Raw genomic sequence first — 12369 nt, forward strand, 5'->3', positions numbered from 1 at the left:
CAGTCCAATATAACTTATAGTGTGCATTATAACATAAATTTCAAACATCATTTGGTTAGTAAAATTTTGAGATTCCGTCATCATTTTTTGGTGGGATTGAACAGAAAAAAATAAGTTACCGTTTTATAAAAATTATCACACTGTGTACCTATAGTACAATAAAATATGTAAACCACAAAAACGACATGACTTATGTTGCACTATTTTTTTCTTCTTATATTTGTTTATAGAAAGAATTTTTCAAAAAAAATGAATGAATTGGTCTGTGTGTATTTTATTACTTAACAGCTTGTCACGTGAAGTGCTAATTTGATTTATAATTATTAATATAATTAGTTTCAAATTAAATACACACCAAAATCGGGACAATATTCGAACTTTGTACGTATAAAGTATTTTTGGTTTTATCATTCACAACTTTCTTTTGATTTAAGTTAGCATTTGCTTGTCGACTTCTTTGAAATCGTTTTCTAGCCTTTTGATGAATGAAAATGAAACTGTGAACTTGAAACTGTTACACATGGCTGCAGCTTTAATAATTTTGAGCTCATTAGTATGTCTTTCTTGTCTCAGAGGAAAACTGAAGGGTCTGTTGAACATAAGGTTGAGAACTGGCATGTACTGTTGTGACCGGTGATGGGAGTGAGCAGTAAAATAGCGAAGTGTATTGTGTTTTTTTTGATTACACTGATTTATAACTTATAATTATTTCTAATGACAAGAGACTCTCAAGTGATAGTTGTTTATTGTGGATTTCTTTGCATGTGTATTTGAAGCTATTAAATTGAGTACAAAAAATATCTGCAAGTTCTTGAAAGTTCTTTCACATAATGTTTACTTGTCGAAAGTAGCAAAAACGTCGACTGTATAGTAGTGTATAGTAATAACATTTTTAGTTTTACTTTAAGTTTTGAGATATAAAGATACAAAGTTTTTTTATGCCTTTAAAATTAAGTGTCATGGAATGGGTAATTATTTGGCACTGTGAAGTATTGGTCGGTAATTATCTTCGATATCATTATTACGGGGATATTCACTCTCATCACCGTATTGTGAAAAATTTTTCAAAAAAATTTAGTATTACTGTTATTATTAAAAACATTCAAGCATCGGAAATACTCAACTAGTTTTATGCGACGTGTTATTTACTTAGCAAATTTATTTCATGTGGTTAAAAGTGTTATTTATCCTTCTTCTACTTATATGTGGGGCGAACAATCATAGAGAACCGGTAGCAAACGATCTCTTATATTGGAGAGCTTAAATAAAATATGGATAGTCCGATGACCCGATGCTAAAAACCCGTCTCTTAGATTTGCTAGATGCAAATCTAACTTTTTATAGTTTTCGTTTTATGGATTGTTTTAAATTCTGGAAAGGGGATCTGACAGTTATTTTGTGCTACAAAATATTAAAATAACTTGTGGGTTTAGAAGTTTTCTGCAAAATAGTTTTAAGATATCTTAAATATTTGTACCAACATAATTTTATAATTATTTTAAATGTTAAACAAATAAGAAAAAAGTTCTTAGCGTAAACATCGACCAGATTTCTTACTTCTATATTTTAAATTTTATAATCTTTTTTTACAAAGTTTAAAGTGACATTTCTATTATTCTATGGCCTTTAGACCAATAGTAAACGTAGGACGATGAAGTGTCAAAAACCCGAAAAGTTCTGTTTCTGTGGATTTGATGCTCCCTATTCAAAAGCAAAATTTTTAACAAGAAAACAGACGTCGTGAAAAGTTATATACTAACTACTTTTGCTAACTATAATACGATATTTCTTTTGCGGTAAAAATTAGTTATGACGTTACAAATACAACAAATTTTTTTCAAAATTTACAAAGTCATAGTTTTCAACTTAACCTCCCTCGCTAATGTTTAGAAGCACATAACATCCTGAAATTAGAGTAAAACAATATCTTACTCATATTTACTAACATTTACGTGACCATAAAATCGTACAATACGGTACCATTTTTAAGGCCGAGTTTAATAACTTTACTGTACAATAAAAACCGATTTTATTGCTAATTTTTTGGAATTTTTACTGTTTTATTGCGAAGTCGGGTAATAAAAGTTGTTTGTAATTCAAACATTAAATTCAAAAATTGCTCTCATCACTCAATTTTGCTTCCCGAATTTGAAAAATGAAAAAAAACTAGATTCCCGTTTTCGTATGTCTGTCTGTTTGTTGTCTGGTGGTTATGTTATTAGAAACTATAGGGCAAATTTTTCTCAAATTTCGGATATATCTACTCGTATTTTAAGAAAATCGTATTTCTATTTCCCTTTCAAAAATTCTAGTGTAACTTTTAACACTCCGCATGGAGAGTTTTGGAAAAAAAAATCAAAATAGTACAACAGAATTATATAGGTTGATTCAAAAATGACTTATAAATATGACACGTTGTTAAAGGCTTGTTTATTGAATGAAAAAAAAATTATTTAAAAAATCCTTGGGTCCAAATGTAGAAGACAGAGGACTATAAAGTTTTAACAGACAGACGACAGATAGACGACAGACAAACAGACAGACGGAAACGGGAAACCTATTTTTCGTACTGTAGGGGTTATGGAACTTGAAACATTGAGGAAACATCAAAGTAGTCACTGTTCCGACGGACTCTATTACAACACCTCCTTCGGTTATTCTTGGAAAGTAAAAATAAAATTCACAGAATCAATTTCATTAAGACAGAAAACAATTTTAGACCTTTATCATCTTAGTTTAACGAGCAAGATGTAAGTTTTTTAATATGAAAGCATCTGTTTAAAATATATGAAATTTTGCTACAGAAATTTCAAAAAAACGTTACAGTTCAGAACGCTAGAGGATGTAAACCAAATTTGACATAAGCAAAGTTGTATATCTGACAACAAAAATATTCATGTATTGTTACGAAATAAACCCATACGCCGCCCCGGTACGACGCCTATGGGTTTTCTAGTAGGTGCGGCGATGATGGGTGAGTCATCATCGGTGACGGTGGCCAGGCGACGTTCCATAAAGACGAGTCTGAAGTGGGTTAGCGAAAGTATCGATTGCGGTACTCAGAAAAACCTCGAAGCGGCGTTCTCGATCCATCGAGAGGACCGTATAGATTTAAACAGGGGCCACCATCGGGAACGATTATTATTCAAGTCTTATTACTTTTGGAATGTAAGCTAAAGAAGTACATATTGTAATAGGGTTTATTAAGGGAATGGCTACTTTCATGTTTTCCGCAACATTTCATTACCAATAGAGTACGAAAAAGTAGGAGTGCCTTTTTCGTCTGTGTGATCTGTCGTCTGTCATCTCTCGTCTGCCGTCTGTCGTCTGTCATCTGTGTCAATATTATTAGACACGTAATCTCCAAAACTACTAATTCTTGTCAAGTTTTAATTTTTAACAATGTCGTGTAGACTATAGATGGTAAAACGCTATTCAAAATTTTTCTAGTCATCTCCACCAATAATTTGATAACGTCATCTCAGAATTTTGAATAGTAAACATATGATTTAAATTGTATAAAATGACATAAGCCTATTCTTGTGACAAATGAATTCAGTTTTTTCCAAAAATTATACAATTTAATTTTGCAGAAGTTAAAGAAGCATGCCTATGTTTCAGTTAGTTTTTCCATTACAAAATTTTCTTATGACATCACATAATCAACACCTTAGTACCGCACTTATCTCAATTTAGATAGGCGCAGTGTAATACTAATTTCCTAAATTTTTGGAAAATCGGGTAAGCAGTTTTTAATATGATAAATAAAATAAATTGCTTCATTCATTCTACTGTACCTCAGGGACCGAGACAGTTCTGTCTAAATAACCTTGGACCAATTTTTACGTTGTATTCATTAATTAATTTGTAACATAATGAACATGTTTATTTTTTACACTGACAAATAAATTTGTTAATATTATTTCTACTTTAATAAATAATATTGCTGGGTTCAATAATATGGCTTTCTGACCATAACAGGGAAGAGGATAAATTTGTTTAAAAACAAGATAAAATTGGCAAGTGAACACAATATCAACTATGTCATAAATCACTGCTAGCCCTTATTATTTTAGATTCACTAAGGTTTGTACATCTTTCTTTTTGTATATCGAACGCTATACAATCCAGAGATCTACCTCTGCTATAAATTATTGTTGTAAATCAACTAATTATATGTAAAGATATGAATTATGAATTTTTGGCTCTATTTCATATAAGCATATCGCATATACCGAACATTTTTGCCACTTATTTAACTTAGTAGTACGGATTAGTAATATCCGTTTTTTCCAAGTTATCCAACATTTTACACGCTATTTTATTACAGAAATGGAAAATCCTAAAACCCATTTTAAAACTTGTTGAAAATACCTTCGTAATCAACATTATCACGTTGTTCGTGTTTTACCACTAACAGCAATTAAATAACAGTTGACTACTTTTATGCTTGTAGTGCACGTACAAGCATATCAAAAGAAAAACTGTGTGTTGTGACGCAACAAATCTAGTATTTTTACTTTGTAAATGGATGCGTACAAACGTGCTCCTGAAGGCCATCGGTGGATTTCTTAACACTAATATTATTATTATTGTTCATACTTCCGTTGATCTAATATTATCTGTGAAAAAATTTAAAAAAGTAACACAATAGATTGTCGATATTGATTCAGTTTTTTACAAATGTCTTAACATTTACTTTAATAGTAGTAATAGTACACTTTAAATTAATAATAGACTCTATGCGTTTCACAATTCTTTTGCAATCGATCAAATCATTTCATTGTGAAACAAGTCTGTCGTACTTGACACACGCACAATAAATAATATTATTGAAAAGGCGAAATAAAAAAGTTTATTTTTATTTCAAACACGGAATGATGAAATGGCACCCATGACCTATCAGGGAATTATGGTCTGCCTACGGAGCAATGAAACTTAACTACCATTTACACACCAGTGTCAATTATTATAAACACAACTGCAAGAACCTATGAACAAAAAGACCGATAACCATGTAAAATGATTTTCATTAATTCGAGACAGCAGCTACTGCATTGTTTGCATTTATGGACGTACAAAATAGAAGCTTTTCCGCTGATTTAAAGCGTGATAACAACCATTGTTTTAAGTCAGACACTGCAGCAGTTCATTGCTGGTGGATCTCCATTCTTCTGAGCTGTGGATTTACAAATACTTATCGTTTCGCTTGCTTTTTTAAAACCATTCTCTAAGAACTGTAACGTCGGTGATGCAGTGAAGGTACACAGGTGTTTTTAAAGTTCGGACTAGATGAAATGAATTGAAGAAAGTACTTTCTAACACACAATAAGGCGATAATTTACTAATTTCTGCACGAAGCATACATTTAATTAACGAGCGAAAAAAGTCCACGTGAACATTGTAAAATCTAAACAAACAATTCCAAATTATGTCTAATAAAGTTATGCAACGATCATCACAATAAGTTATATTTACATCAGCGTAAAATTCTTCACACGCGTCTAAACTCGAATTCACGTCCGGAAAAGGATTTTAAGACGTGAACTGGAAATAATCAGCACCTTTTAAATCTAAGGATTCGGTTCGGGAGAAGGAAAACAAATATTTGTGGTTTTGTGGGGATATGTGTGTATACAACAGTAAACTGAGGGCTTAAAGAACGAATTTTAAATGATTGTAAAAAAGTTCGATGAAAAATTCTAGAATGCACTTTGATAACAACACTAAAACAGGTTAAACATCTTTTTACATGTACTGCATTTCAAGAACAAATTAAACTATTTTTAGTAGTGCTGTTAAGTAAAATTTACGGGTTTACATTTTTTTTTTTTTTTTTTAATAAGGAACGGCAAATGAAGTACACTGTACGTTCCTCGCCTCTGAAGCATAACCAATACCCCGTGGACGTCATATATTGTTTTTTAGCGTGGTTTATTTAAAAACATTAGTGTTAACAGTATTCAGCAGGGTATAAATATATTGAATTTATATTTTTATAAATGAATAAATCGTTTTTAGGACATTCTTTGTAAGACATAAAAACTGCAGCTGTATTTATTGAATCATATTTTAAAATAACGTCATCAGTTTTTTTGAAAGAACTAGGTACAATATAAAAATTTGTCGTTCTTACGTATTTACTAAATCGATTAGTAGTTACATCTTAGCAAAAATGTTATCGAAGTCCATAACTTAAGTAATTTGTTAAAAAAAATTGTAAAGTTTTATTTGTGATAACTCTCATATGTGAAAAATACCAACGTTGTACAGGGTGATAAAAAATTCACGGAAAAGTGCAATGGTACGTTATTGAGAGGTCACTGTAAAATTCGAAAAAAATTATTAAAATCCCTTTCGAACATGTTAAACTTCAAATTTGAAGACTTAACTATTACATTAAGTATTTAATATAATGCCCGCCAAGTAGATGACTGTCTCATTAAAATCTCATTCTGAAAATCCAGAGACGGAAATATCTTCATCTTTTACTTACAGATTCTAATAACGTGCCACTTCCTTGTGATTTTATTCTTTGCTTTACCTTTTTGAATTTTTTCAGAGAGATTATTCCACATAATAATAATATTCTGTAAGAGATCTTACGAACTTCTTAGGTTTTCATACTTTATGGAAAGGTCAGTACGATCTTTAAAATGTGTGTCATTTAAGTTTACATATCTAACTGAATTTTCATCTGCTTTTAGAAAAAAATTGGTGCAAAAAGTCTGGACAGAAACTTTTTTGTATGATAATGCCTGTAAATTTAAATTAAAGTATAGAAGAATTATTAGCATTATTTCCCGAACGTAAGCTAAGAAAGTACTGGTAGTAGGGTCCATCTGAGGAATGGCTACTTTCATGTTTTTTAGACGTTTCACGACTCCTAAAGTAAGAACAAATAATTCCTGCGTTTTCGTTTGTCTATCCTCTGTCTGTCCATCTGTCCGTCTGTCCGTCTATCTGTCTGTCCGTCTGTCCGTCTGTCCGTCTGTCTGCCGTCCCGGATTTTTATTAGACAAATAATCTCCGAAAGTACTCGACAGATTCTTGTGAAATTTTATACTTATATTAAGAATTTCATGTAGATGGTAAAACGCTAACCAAAATTTGGCTAATCATCCCCACCACTTATGCGCTGACGTCATTTCAAAATTGTATATAGTAAATGGGTTTTAAATTGTATGAAATAACATAGTCCCAGACATGTAATTTATGACTCTGAATTGAGTTTTTATCTGAAACGTCGAGATTTTTGGAAAAAAAACTCAAAATTATGAAACAACATTTTGCCATTTAATTTTGAATCTGCAAAACCGAATGCTTTGAAATCTTGCAGATGGTTTGCGATTATGATAAGCATGATAAATTTTTAATCAAAATATATTGACTTATCCCATCCAAAAAATTGATGACGTCAGCTCAAAAGTTTGCTGAATAAATCCTATCTAAAATGTACCAAATATGATGAATCTGTACTTGTAATTTATCACTCCATTCATATTTTTTGGATTTGCATATGCAGGGTGACTCAAAAAAATTAATGAATGCGTAATTGAAATCTTGGAGATGTTTTAAAGTTATCATACATAAGCATGGTAAATTTTTGATCAAAATGTATTTGCTCATCCCTCCTAAAAAATTGAGTACATATATACAGGGTGATAATAAATGATATATTTACATCTAGAGGACCGTGAACACGACTTGACAAAAAAAATTGCCGCTTTCGAAAAACACAGTTTCTAGGCGGCAGATTGCTCGATAAATCTCTTGGCCCGACCGAAAATAGGCTTTCATAACAAAATTTATTTTCTTGTAGAGTCCACATTTTTCTGTATCATTTATTCCTTTATGATTTAAAGAATAAACGTTAAAAATTGATTCAAGTTTGACAACTACTTAATTAACGGATTAATAATGATTTCACAAAAAGTCAAATGAAGCAGCAATTTCATAGTTCACTAGAAATCATTTATTAACGCCTGGTATTTACGATTATCAAAAAAAAATTTGAAGTAAAAAATTATTGGCAGTGAATGAGTCTGGTCCGTCAGTCTTCGGGATGAAACGCTCATTCGAGTAAATTCGGATTGAGCCACACCCCTGTTACAGGATGTACACTGCTGAATTTGGACTTACGAGTACATATCTCAAAAGAAAAATCAACTAATTTTTAAAACCACATTGAATTTAAATATGTATATCGAATGACCCAAATGAGAGTATGTAGATACTACAATAATTGACAAAATTAGCCTATTATTTCTTTCCACTTCCCGAATCTACCGGGCGACTTGCTCCTTTTATGTTTTCTCGACGTTTTATGGCCCGTAGAATACGAAAAAACAGGTCTCTCGTTTCCGTCGATCTGTCTGTCTGCCGTCCGATAGAATTTTTATTAAACTACTGGATTGTTGTCAGATTTTCTATGTATAATAGGAATATAGATGGTAAAATGCTAACAAAAATTAGGCTAATGATTCCCACCAACAATATGATGACGTCCGCTCATTATATTGCATAATTATCATTATCTGAATTTTATTAAATAATATACCCCTGCACTTGTGGTTAACACAAACATAAACAATTGAAATTAAACATGTAGGGTGATGATAACACATTTTTCCCGTTGGTTATGTACTTTCAATATATTTCAATTGTCCTCACGAACCACACCCCCTTAGAATTTACACTATTGATTTTTTAGTCAAATCATGAACGGTTGATCCCTTTCCTCAAAAATGTAGAATCCAGTAATGTCGTAAGCGGAGAAATAAGTATTTTTTCTTTGGAAAATCCAGTTTTGGTAGTGAATTTTTTCGAAAAATCATAAAATTAGTCATTCTTTAAAATTTCTCGATATGATATACTACGATTAAAATCTAGATATTTTTCGACGGTTTTGACATGAAATTCTTTTAGGGTGACGAAAATTCTTCCTTAGTTGTTCTCAGATTATTAATACTTAATTTGTCACGTAAAATTAGTAACTTTGACAACTACTTTTTAAGCTAAAATACGTCCATTACAATATTATTTTTCGTCTTGCTTGGCACTACGGCACATAAGCCGGTGATATATTTGAATGAATTTTGTATGTTATTTTTAAAATTAAGAATATAATTGATCACTAATATACAAGGATGAAAAGTCTCTTCCAGATATGTAGAATCATGCCATATAATCTGGAATAATATTTTTCAAAAAGTTATTATTTGACTTATTGGTTAATAAATCACAAATGCAGACATATAAGAGGACGTTAAATAGGCTCAGGAATTGTAGATAAAGTTTTATATGCACCACGTGGACTAACGAATAATTATTATCAAACTTGGACGATTACTCAACGTTGCTTTATGGATAAACTTTACGTTAGTGGTTAATAGTGCTTTCATACTACCGCTAGAATGAATAAATATAACTATGCGACAATTAACTAATACTGTTAATAAACACTGTAACTATTTACCAAGTTGGATTCATGAAAGCTAACTATTATATTATATTATTTACGACAGTTTATTGTTTTATATAAGACTCACGTTGAGGAAGCAAGCCACTCTAACTTAATAGGTGAAAATTAAAATAATTACAACAAACCTGATTTTGCGTTCCTGTGGTTAACTTGTTTTACTTTATTCTTGACTATAAATATTTCATATGTAATTAATTAATTACAGTGCTGCGCCGCTTTATTAAATTTATTACCACAAATAACTTAATTTTAGACGCAGACCCTTTTCCAAACAACAGACACCTGTTAAAATAATCACTAAAATAAATTAAACGCTTGTTGGTGGCCTTTAAATTTATACATTATTTAGCCTGTTGTAGTTATGATATCATTAAAGCACAATTAAACAGGGGCTAACAATTAATAAATGACAACGATAATATAAACAAAAAGGTAAATAACTGGAGGAAGTAAAATTATCTCATCTTGCAGCCAAGAAAAGTCAGTGTCCACTTAATGGTCAACATTTGTGTTGTTGAACTCGTATCAAAATAATGGATTTCGTTTGCTATGCAAATTTTAACTGTCTTAGGAACTAGAATTCACGCCGGGTTCTGCCTTTAAACACTAAATTATTTAAAGTAATTGACACTAATAAAGTGGAGGTCGGCAGGAACTATTTTAATCCTGTTTCTGACGCTGGACCTTAAAGCTGCAACAAAACAAAATAGGTATGCAAAGGTGCAGTTTAAGATATTTGCTAATATTAATCACAACTTTATCCTTGACTTCAAAACACTACATCAGAGATTCAATTATTATTCATGTGGTTCGTCAAGGTTAGTTATGCTCGAATTTCTGTAACTAGGGATTTTTTGCTAATGTTTGGTTGTACATTTATATTACTCATTATTGATTTATTATTGTTAGAGGAAGTTGGGAAAATTTGATGAATTTATTTTTCACAGTGCCAACAACCACACGTTATGCCTATCATTGCCACGAGATACGTTGGTAATGCACCGCTATTTTTACAATTATTGCTTAGACCCGTTGTCTATTTTTTTTAATTTTGTGAATATAATATAATGAAGAGGCGAGTAAGGTGATATGTAAATTGTCCCATTCATATAATATAACATGTTCGAAGAAAAAGTTGTCCAGCGACCATTAAAATTTAAGTTAAAAAATTTATGTTGGCAACACCAACGTATTCCTTGTTCATTTTAACAGTCACGGTCAAATAACTGTCAAATAAAGTGTCAACTAATTCCAATGCCAAGAAACATTATTATTTTTAAAATAAATGTTATGGCCTCCTACGACTTTTTTTAACCTATGGCACAGTTCATAGAATAATTCCGATAAATGTTTAATTCTATATTTGAGCGATCTTTCGCAGTTTGAAGAATACAAAAATGTCGGTCTTACGTTTCCATATTGTTAAAGAAATTTTACTGGAAATTTGTAGCATGAAGTACTCCATGTGTAACAGTTGACTGTTCTTAAGAGCGAAGTAACCATGAACCTTAACACTATAGTCTATTCTAGGAATTACCTCAAAGAATAATTATTCTGTTTGTTGTGTTCATGTCGTGTCTTTCAGTTTTAATTTATTTGTACAGTTTAAATAAATCTTATCTTGTCCAAGGAAAATCAGAGATTTTTTTTCAATAAAAAATATTTCTAGGAATTTTTATTAAAAGTATTGCTTATTTGTTGCAAAATGTTTACAAGCACGTTTTTTTGCCTTATCTTTCTAAGTCATGAAATTTTCAAGATAAAGTATAGTGTTATTGAAAAATTAATCTTGTAAGCAGGAAGAAATAAATGTGCAAAACACTCATAATAATCCAGATATATCGGTTCAGTGTAGGAAGGCAAAAATAAGTGTTAGTGATAACTACCGTAGAATTCATATTTTCATAAAATGTCTCAACAAAATTTTTCACTTCTTTGTAAATATAAAATGTTCTTAATAGTACAATCTTCCTATTTTCAATAATTATAAACACGTAAGTACTGGCATGTAAAGTGGAGCTTATAATCAACAATCTTGGCCATTTAACAGTTAACATAACTTTATTCCTAAACGGGAAAACCCAAAAACCCCCGATTCACGTTATTCATGACTCACAAGACCCAGGTATGAACACAACACCTTTGGTATCTTAAGTGTTTCGGTTTATTTCTTAGAAACTTTTACACAACAACTTTCAGCCAGCATCAGTACCAGGATATCGCAACAAACGTGGGAATACTAGGAAAAAATTTATATTAAAAATTCAACGATTACTCCGAGGTAGAAAATCGCCCCGAAGCAACAGCATCATTACGGTTTCTTGGAAATCATGTCGTCTCCCAGGCAGACACATAGAGGTTATTGAGTCATCTCTCCATTACAGATTTTTAAAATTGTATTATATTGAAGCTAATGCAGCGTAAACTGGAGCACGCGGTTATTTTGGAGAAAGAAAGAAATAAATCAAACAGTTATTATATAAAGGAATTAAATTAATAATTCTTCCCTACGCAAGACTTATTTTTCCGTTGCAATAAGTTTGTCATTTTCACACCGCCTACGCATTTCTTTTTATTAAAAGTACAATTGCGTCCTTCCTTTTTTACCAGAAGTTGTGGGCTTGCAGCTATGACATCACACTTATATTTCCATACAAGCTTCCGTATATTATAATTCACACTTAATGTTAATAAAGACAGCAAAGAGAAAAAAAATCGAGACCAATTTTTCGCATGCAGTGCAGATGTTATAAAGCAACAAAAAACTATCTACTGATTGTAATGAGAATAAATCCTAATATTTACAGTGCGTCCTAAAATAAATAAATGAAATCTTCGCACCTAACTTCTCTCGACTCTGAAAAAAGATTTATATTTAGAGATAA

General features: G+C 31.2%; 1 long non-coding RNA gene across 2 annotated transcripts; it reads left to right on the top strand.

Annotated features, from left to right (window-relative positions):
* Nucleotides 1-11361: 11361 nt before the first annotated feature.
* On the top strand, nt 11362-11948 carry LOC135135569 (uncharacterized). 2 transcript variants are annotated; one of them, XR_010281607.1, is made up of 3 exons: nt 11362-11478; nt 11535-11629; nt 11684-11948. It is a non-coding gene; the product is annotated as an uncharacterized LOC135135569 (long non-coding RNA). The 2 variants fall into 2 exon arrangements; XR_010281608.1 differs by having other exon boundaries at nt 11535-11609; nt 11660-11948.
* Nucleotides 11949-12369: the final 421 nt, after the last annotated feature.

Source organism: Zophobas morio, unplaced genomic scaffold (assembly GCF_036711695.1).
Source record: "Zophobas morio isolate AGI-343-1 ecotype UQ-CSIRO unplaced genomic scaffold, CSIRO_AGI_Zmor_V1 ptg000024l, whole genome shotgun sequence".
Taxonomy (NCBI): domain Eukaryota; kingdom Metazoa; phylum Arthropoda; class Insecta; order Coleoptera; family Tenebrionidae; genus Zophobas; species Zophobas morio.